The 9,011-nt window shown below is 45.6% G+C and overlaps 1 long non-coding RNA gene across 1 annotated transcript; it reads right to left on the bottom strand.

Moving 5' to 3' along the window:
• Positions 1-5,745: 5,745 nt before the first annotated feature.
• LOC121093437 lies at positions 5,746-8,392 on the bottom strand. Its single transcript, XR_005829575.1, has 3 exons — positions 8,316-8,392; positions 8,155-8,191; positions 5,746-5,925 (listed from the first exon to the last, which is right to left on the bottom strand). It is a non-coding gene; the product is annotated as an uncharacterized LOC121093437 (long non-coding RNA).
• Between the last annotated feature and the right edge of the window lie 619 nt (positions 8,393-9,011).

Genomic DNA, 9,011 nt, shown 5'->3' on the forward strand with positions numbered 1-9,011 from the left:
TGAGACAGAGATATATATGTGTATTTAAAAAAACAGGCAGGACATTGATAGTACTCTGTATCCCATGTTCACGTTGTGCTGGTTAGTTCTGACACAACTCAGAGTCCACATGCTGTGTATCGGTCCCCCTGATTTCACACACATTTCTCTATCAAAGCATGTTGTTAGGACTAAAGCTTAGAAACAAAGTTGAGCTCCTACTAATACTCCCCAGTGGTCATTCGAAAGCATAGGAAAAGGAGGTTCAGCCACTGAGCAAATAAAAGCTGTATTAATTAAGCTGTTATTTCTGGAAGGTGTTTTGAGGTATTTTCTCATTGTTATTTTGTTCCCTTTTGTGGAATGCCTGTGCCTCGTGACCCCACCTGACACTCTCACCACCATCCTTGCTCTTTCAAGGTATCTTTTATTGCCAGACAAAGAGAAAAATATATATTTGAATGTGGCCGCCGATAGGCCATTGCTATCATCTCTACAACAGAAAAAGGCATCGCAGAAGAAAGACATCATTGGCATCATCAGGAAGCCAGGTGTAGGCAGAGAGGGCTGAGGTGTTATCACACATTACAAGGATTAAAGGTTGCCAGCCTTGACTTTGGCCACACTAGGGCAGATTCTCAGCTGGTGTAAACTGAAGTAGCTTCCATGGAAAGAATTGAACTATGCCCATTATATCCTGTGACTTCATTGCCGTCAAAGAGCACGTGATGGAAAGAGATCTCAAAGGTCATTGCATCCAGTCCCCTGCTATCACAGGCAACCACACTACACAATCCCACTTGCAATCTGAGCAAGCTTCATCATAAAACTAGTCAGGCTGCTGCTTGCCACCCACTCCTGCTGAAGGCTGTTCCAGAGCTTCCCTCCTCTGCTGGCTGCAAACCTCCTTCCAGCTTTCAAACAGAATTTGTTAAATGGATTCCATTCTGGCTTGCTTTCTGAATGCACAATTTGAAGGCAGCTGGGGATGGAAGCGGAGGCTAGCAGGGCCTCTTTGTATTTCATTTGTTCCACAAACCTGGGAAAACATTCCCCAGATGCAGGAAGCTCACTGCATGGACGAAAGGTAGGGCTCAGCTTTTCCTCCTCATTGCGCGTGGCATGTAGGCAATGTCACTGAAGCTACGGAGCCTTCTGCAATTCAATTTCAGTCTTTTCTTCAAAGATCACCATCTAGCAAGCAGAGCTACATCCTTATGGTGAGGCTTACCCCAGGACAACTAATAGCAAGGAGACAATATCTGTACCAGTTGCTTTTCCAAAATCCCAGGTCAACCACCAGAAATCTACAGGCAGTTCACTCCCAAGGGCTGCCTAGGATCACCAGGCCAAACTCAAACAGAATTAGATCCTGCAAGCTCCACAGTGAGCAGAAAGATGGGTTGCTTCTGCCCCCTGGCCCCTGGATGTGATGTTATGACAGCTTAACATGGAGAGTAAATTATACTTTAGCCGTTCAGGTTCATCTAACTATGATATTTCATGTTGGGTGCACCACAATTTTGACCAGCTGGGGGCTAGGGGCAACACTAGTGCCGTCATGAGGATGGCTGCGTCCATAGCAAACTGGCAGTGTGGGTCTGTACTGCTCAGTCTCACCCCGCACCTTTCAGTAGTGGCAGGGAAAAAGTCCTCTTAGTTTTAGCACAAACTGATGGTGGGCTACAGCCTGCTCCATCAAGGCATGTCCTGGGCTTGGGGCCTCCTGAGAACACTCTGGTTATGTTTAGTCAAGGCTTCAAAGCTTGGTATACACATTATTTTTCTTTCTGCACAGAAACAAAACATTTTTGACTAGCATTTTCACCTTGAGGAATATGAAAAATATCAAAGGAAATATGCTTTATGAAAAAAAAATATAATCAGCTCAACAAAAAAGATTTCTCAAGAGGGATGTGATCAGATGAAGGGAGAATTCACTTCTGGACTTCCATTTGTCTGCAAGTAATATACCATTGTTTTGGCTGGGTTTTTTAGGGCTAAAATGACAGTGATTAAGAGATTCATTTAGTAAGCTTCTGTTCTTTCCTTCCAGGCACACTCTCCCTGGAGGAGTTAAATTGGAACTCCAAAGAGGCTTCTGACAGTGGGGAGCTCAGACGAGTCATGGGGAGCATATTTCAGCGGGTTTTGAGGGTGGCAGGTAGAGATTTTGAGTGAGGGATGGGAAGGCTGTAGTCTCTGCTCAGCCCTAGCTGGCTTCCAGCTCTCAACGCCCAGGAACGGCCCTGATTCTGCTAAAAGACAGTGAAACAGGCTGATGTACTTTCCTCAGAAGCTTCCTAAAAGAGTGTTGCCTCAGTGACACAGTAATAATTGCCGAATTTAGGTAAAAATTTGTAAAGATTCTCCCTCCCTGCTGTCTCATCAACTACATTTTTGTTTTATTTGTGGTACCCACAATGCCTGTAACATAAAAATGGCTACTGCAAGCTAGTACGTGAAAACTTAAGGCATTGTTTTCATAGAGATTGATCCTGTGAGGTACTGGGCATGCTGGCCCCGTTCTGTGTGGTACTTAAGTATCTGTTCAGCTTTGAACATACTGTGAAGCGCTTTGCCTTGAGGACGCGGAGGTGGATCAGGAGTCTGCAGGGATGGATCCCATGGCCGTGGCTGGTAGGACCCAGAGCTGAACACTGGGTGTTACTGGCGGTGTGGAAAGCCCAAGAGGACTCTCATGCACACTCAGAGCAGTTTCCTGGCTTGCCCTGGAATAGAGGAACCCACCCTTGGAAGAAATGCACCTTTTTGGTAGGGACCGCTCTCTTCTTGTTGCAGTGTCCTCTTGCCAGGCCACCGTTAATAGGGACAGCCCAAAAGGTTGATACTCACATATGGAGCGAGAAAAGCCTCTAAAACACAGACACAGAATGCTTATCCTCAAACTAGACCCAGCAGCTCCAGGAGGATTAAGTACAAACTCTCTTTGCTATACTTTTCTTTCTTTCTTTGTCTTCCTTAGAATCTTTTTTCAATTATTTTATTTCTTTTTGCCTTCTCTCTTTTCTCCTTCCCATAAACCTTTGCTCTTCCACCTCCATCTCCCCCACTGCTCTTTTTATGTTAACACCAGCTTATCCCCCTACGATCCTCCTGCTACCCTGAGGAAACTCTTAATTTTTTCCATCCTGGTCTGCCATGCTAAGTCTCATTCTTCTGCTATTCTCTTACTTTCATTCCTTTTTCTGGAGTCCATTCCAGTCCTTCCCCCTCCTCCTTGCCTCACAGCTTTTCTCTGTCTGGCTCCAAAGCTGTTCCACTCCTGGGCTCCAGGGGAGAGTTCAGCAGTAGCTGACACCAGGAGTTTGAGCCCTGGAGATAAGGAGATACTGCTTGGTTGTGCTCTTTGGGAGCTCTGAAAAGCTTGGCCAATTAACAAGGACATGGGAGCACACCTGCCGCTAACAGGCTTTTAAAACAGACTTCAGAAGCACAAAATGGGTCAATAAAAACAAGAAATTAAGTTGATGTCAGAGGTTGTGTACATATGACAATAAATATCTTCACATGGTGGAATCCTTCCCTCTGTTGGAAGGCTCCTGGCTCTTGGCCAAGTAAACAGGCTCTGCAGCACATAGAAATGAGGCGACAGAGTCAGAGGAGGGGACAAGGAGCCGTTGTCAAAGGCAACAGAGACACCAGCTGCTTGTACCTTACTGGTAACCCTACCCAAGGTGTCCATCATGAAGCCAGGCAAAGAAGTAATAATATATTTGTATTCAATTTTTTTTTTACTGTGTAGCAGTATTTTAGATTATAAAATAATGTCAGAGCAGGGGGTGTACATACTAACTTGCAATAAAAAGCAAAACTGCTGGAAGATTTTCCCTTATAGGCTTATTTTGTCAAGTATTGTTCCACATTTACTTTTTTCCCCTCTTAAACTAAGAAACAGATCCTCCCTCTGCATTGTGAGAAGCACCTTTTGAAGACAAGAAAGAAAGAATGGGAATAAAATAGTAAAACATAAAATAAACCCTGGAGCCCATGCTTCTACTCCCAAGCGAAAGGAGATTTCAAAGGGAAGCATTTGTAATTTAGATTTCTGAGCAGCAGTGAAGAGAAACCCCACTACTGACTTTCCTGCTGAAGACGCCGAGGCTGTGCTCCTCTTACCGATGGCAGTAAGATTTGGTAATAAGCTTGAGAACAATGACCCAAACCCCATCGGCGATTTAGCCGAATGAATCCTGCAAGTCACTCACATGACTCCGATCAGGGCTTTGTCAGCTTGGCTTCCCCCCACATCTCCTCACATTGCCTGGGGATGCCAAATCCTGCTACCCTGAGGAAACTGCCTTATGTTGCCACCATCATATACGAAAAGGGACCTGTGGCTGTGGTAGACACTTGGATGTTGTTACTACTTCTTGTCCAGCACAGTGGGAACGGGAACAGCAGAGCCTGAGGGGCCACCTGGAGCAGACCCAGGTCTCAGAGGGTGGTTGTTGCCAGGAGAGAAGTGGTTTGAGCAGCGTCTCAGGGGCACAGCCTAGCTGTGGCACTGAGGTGGCTGTACCATTGCATATTGACAAAGGAATTGTATTTTTTCCTTCTTTAACCCTCTCCAGGTGTAGATGACATTTGCTACATCACATCCTCACAAGACCGTGGTCTGAAGGTAATCTTATTACTTTCCAAGCTTAACTTCAGTGGAAACAGGAGGGGGTAATTTGGGCTAGCTTTAATTTTGCAATAACTATCATTTATCTTCTCAGGTAGCGGTCTCCAGTGTCCACCTCCCACCTTTGTCACTGCCAAGGACCACTGGCCTTCCTCTGTTCCAGCAAAAGCACTCAGTCAGCACAGCAAGGTGAACTGAACGCGCTGATTTTAATTTGGATGAGAAATGAATTGCAATAAGATCCCCACCACACGAGCAGCCCCCTATGGCTCAGAGATATTTGAGGGAGAGCAACACTGAAGAAGGGGAAAAAATAATAACAGGGTCCTTGCTGGGTGCTCCCCACCCCCTCACCCCGTGACTGTTTATTAAAGGTGAATTCCTGAGGGTGTTTGGAATCTATCTCTGACTAACAGTGATAATAACATTGAAAGCTTTGTTGAGACCAGCATGAACTTCCACATTTCTGAATCTATATGAGTTTTTGAACTCCTGAGGGGTTAATATATCCAGGTGAGAGAGTGGACAACTAACCCGTATCTATCAACCACCTGGATCACCATGGCTGGAGCTACAGGAGATGTCGTGGATCATAGCACAACCCCTCTCACACTCCTTAGGCTCCTTCCAGCCCCATGTGTGGACCCACAGCCCCACTTCCAAGGTGGAAATAACAGCAGCAGAGCTGGGTGTGCTCCAGTATGGGAGTGCCCTCCTCCCAGCATCGCTGCTGTCAGGGCACAGGCCGGTGCCTCCCTTACCCTGCCCTTGCTACAGCACAGTGTCCAGCACGCAGCGGGCTGGAAAACCTGGGATCTCTGCAGTACCAGGAGGAGGGTTTGGCCCACACCATCAGTCAGTGGCAAGTTTAAAGACACATCAGTAGAAACTGGGGACCATCAACAGTGGCTTCGTCTCACAAAAGCACACTCCTGTGGCTGTTTTCTTCTAAACCACTGGCCACCCTCATCCAAATCTTCTCTTAATGCTTACAAAGAACATTAAAAAGCAAAAACCCCAGAGTTTTTGCAATTTAATAGCAGAAAAATAGAAAAGTGCATCATGTGACCTATCACTAAAAAAACAGAAGATATTTACTCTTATCACAGTATCTGGGTTTTTGCTGACATATTTCTGTTCACTTGGCTTGAACTCCAGGTGGGCAGAAGCTCTGCTGACTTCCTTGTGAAGATGAGGCGCTGTCACAAGGCTTGTCATTTCTGTTTGTGCAGATACAGGCTGTAGCCAAAGTCTTCATTTAAATGCTTTAAAATCCCAGATGTTACATCTGAAATCACCTGTGTAAACATTTTCTGAGAGTGAGCTCCTCAGTCACGTATACACCACTGCTTAATAAATGTAATCTCCCTTGAATTCGAGGGAGCAACAAAACATCAGAAGCTTTTCCCATTCTAGCTCTGGTAATTCCAAAAGTTTAAAAGCCAAACTTCCTCACATAAGTACAATATGGAGAATCTAGATTTGGAGCAGTGAGAGCTAAAATTGTCTGGCTTTAGGATTCCCTGTAATTTGAAGAATATAAAGACCCTGAAAACATCCAAGCAGAAGAGACGCGCGCACACACACACATCCCCCCCCCACACCCACCCCTTTTCATCAGCCTTTACAGTTTGAGATGAAAAGAAATTCTAAAATTGTTTCACAGCTCAATTTAAAAGTGCAAAGTTACATAACTAAAACCAGAATGAGAACTGGTGCCTGGGCACACAAAGACAAGAACCTCCTGGGTCTGATTTAGGTCACCTTTGAGACAAACGATCAAATAAATTCCTCCTGAACCTGGGACTGAAATCCTGAGAAGAACATAACCAAACCAGCTCATGCAGAAGCAGGACAGAAGGAGGGACCTTACCAGATGTTCCCAACACAAACCTTGTGTAATTAACAGGTGCTGTAAATGAAGCAAAGCCAACATGACAGTCACAGCTGGATTGTCGTCTTTGCTGAGCTTTGTCTCCTTCTGACCAAGTGCAGACATCAGCATCCCTTCCTTTTTTGGGTGCCAGATGCATCTCTGACCCCCTCCCCCAGCCCAGCTCAGGTCAGGCCTGGCCTCTTTCCTACACTGACCAGCCTTTTGCAAAACAGACGTCTCTGCCCGTTTGTGGTGACCTTTGCTGAGCCACCCTGGCACTAGCAGCCAAAGGCTTTTGCTGACCTTGGGTGACTGCTTCTTCTTTCCAATCCTGTTATTGCTCTCTGCTGGATTGCCTGCTGCTGCAAAGCTCCCTTAATGTCAGCTGAATAAATGGATTGGGTGGAAATGTGGGGAAATGAACTCACGGGCTATTATGATGGAAATAGTTCAGCTTCAGTCAACTTTACCATTAAGCCCATCGCAGAAGTGTGTGGTGTGTAGGGTGCCTCCTCACAGAGGGCTGAGAACTGGGAACTCTGCTTCCTAGTTCACCCAGTGGAAAGCAGGGTGAGTGGGAGATCCAGGCTTTGACCTCCAGGTTCTCCTTTCTGGATGCATGGAGAGCACTAACAACCCTTCCAGTGGCCTCCACCTTCCTCCTACCCTTTCTCTGTACCCCTTCCTTTGTCCCAAAACCTTTCTGCATCTCTTCATGTGCCAAGCAAAACCGATCACTCCGGAGTTCTTTCACCTCTCGTCTACACAGATTCTGTTCCCTGCCAAATTTCGCCTTCTTGTACAGGAACTTCAAGCCATTCGTTGTATGAAATCCCTCCAGCTTGGGGGTCTCCTTGCTCCAGTCTGCAGACATGCCAGTCTCAGGACGTGAATGGTCGGTTTCAACAACTTTATTCCTCCATCCCCACCTGCTGCTGTTGGGGATAGTCACTGTAGTCCAGTGGCTCTGCCTCCTTTGTTGGAGCTGGTCATGCCTGACACGGTCTCTGGGCAGTGGAGGGATGCTATGTGTACCTGAATATGACCCCTAGCTGAGGATAAAGCTCCACAGAGACACTGGATGCATAACCATGGAGAGGGAGAGGGAAAGCGTAAAACCAAAGTGAAAAACTGCATTTGGGATGACTGCAGAAATTGCTCAGAGGCTGCTAGCGATGGCAATAACTGAAGCTTAAGATCTTCAGTACAGCCCCCATCTGAGCTGATTCCTTATCATTTCCACACTTCCCTGTTTCACCCTTGATCTACCCTATGAAGTCTGTGTGTGTCCCCTGAGTTGCCAGCCTGACAGCCCCTGATGATGGGTTGCTGATCCCATGAATCACAGAGCTCTTAAGCCCTTTCTCATCCCTTCCAAACACATCCCTTCATTTTGGATGATGCAGTGAGCTTCTTACATATCTCTCAGTTGCCTGGTTACCAGGTTAACACTGATGACAAATGCTGGATGACAGTTTGTTTAACACTGCTTTCTCCATGGTCTGGGCTCCAGCCTTCTCTGCTCCTAACTTCCTGCAGTGTCAAGTCTTCAGATGCTCTTATTCAGAGTGTCCCTCCAGTAACTAGCCTTCTGCAACCTATGCTCGGTCTAGTCTATCCTGTAATCTCCAGTGTCCTCTGATTGAATTACCTTGTCACATCTTCACAGAGCAGCTTCCAGAGGATCCCTCAAAAAAAAAAAAAATGATTTAATGTCTCCATTCTTAAGAAGGCTGTTGGAGGGAAGATCAATGCTTTTCCTCCCCCCCTGCACTACAAAGAAGGTATAGTCATATATCATTGACTCCCTACCTTCTGAGCTCTCAATCTTGAGGAGAGATGTCTCTTTATATGTTCACATGTGACCTCATATAATAGGCTGTTGCAACTGTATTATAAAGGAATAATATTAGTAATAAAGCACATAACTGGCAAAAATCTCCTTGCATCACTTACATGCAGATGATGCCCTTTAAAACACAGGCCCCCTCTCTGTTATATATTTACAGTCTTGAGCACAATGTGGCTCCTACATAATGTAAATAAAAGATACCTTTAAATCCAGATTTTCTTCCATCTTGAAAATGAGGAAGGGCATTCATATTGCACAGTTCTAACATCTTCCTATGTTTTTGTCCTTTGTAGCATCACTGAAGACGTTGAGTGAATGCATCTGATTTTCTAACCCCAGAACTCCTTCTCAGAGAAGACTTCAATCTTTGAAGTCTCCCCTAGCCTGGGCCAGTGTGATCCTATTGTACCTCCAACACTTCAGAGCATCTTCCCTCCCTAAGCTAAAAAAGGACATCAGTCCTCTCACCGCCAAAAGCACTCTACAACTGAGTGGTCTTTTGGAGAGAGGTGTCTCAGAGGCTGTATGAGAGGCATTTGTCCAGCTGGCAAACAGACTGACCAAAATACATTTTATTCTTCCAGTGCTGAAGCCCAGAGCTTTTGGATGAATATGTGCTTAACTATTTGTAATTGACCTTTGCACAAAAGAACATG

The sequence above is a fragment of the Falco naumanni genome, chromosome 9 (assembly GCF_017639655.2).
Source record: "Falco naumanni isolate bFalNau1 chromosome 9, bFalNau1.pat, whole genome shotgun sequence".
In the NCBI taxonomy this organism is placed as follows: domain Eukaryota; kingdom Metazoa; phylum Chordata; class Aves; order Falconiformes; family Falconidae; genus Falco; species Falco naumanni.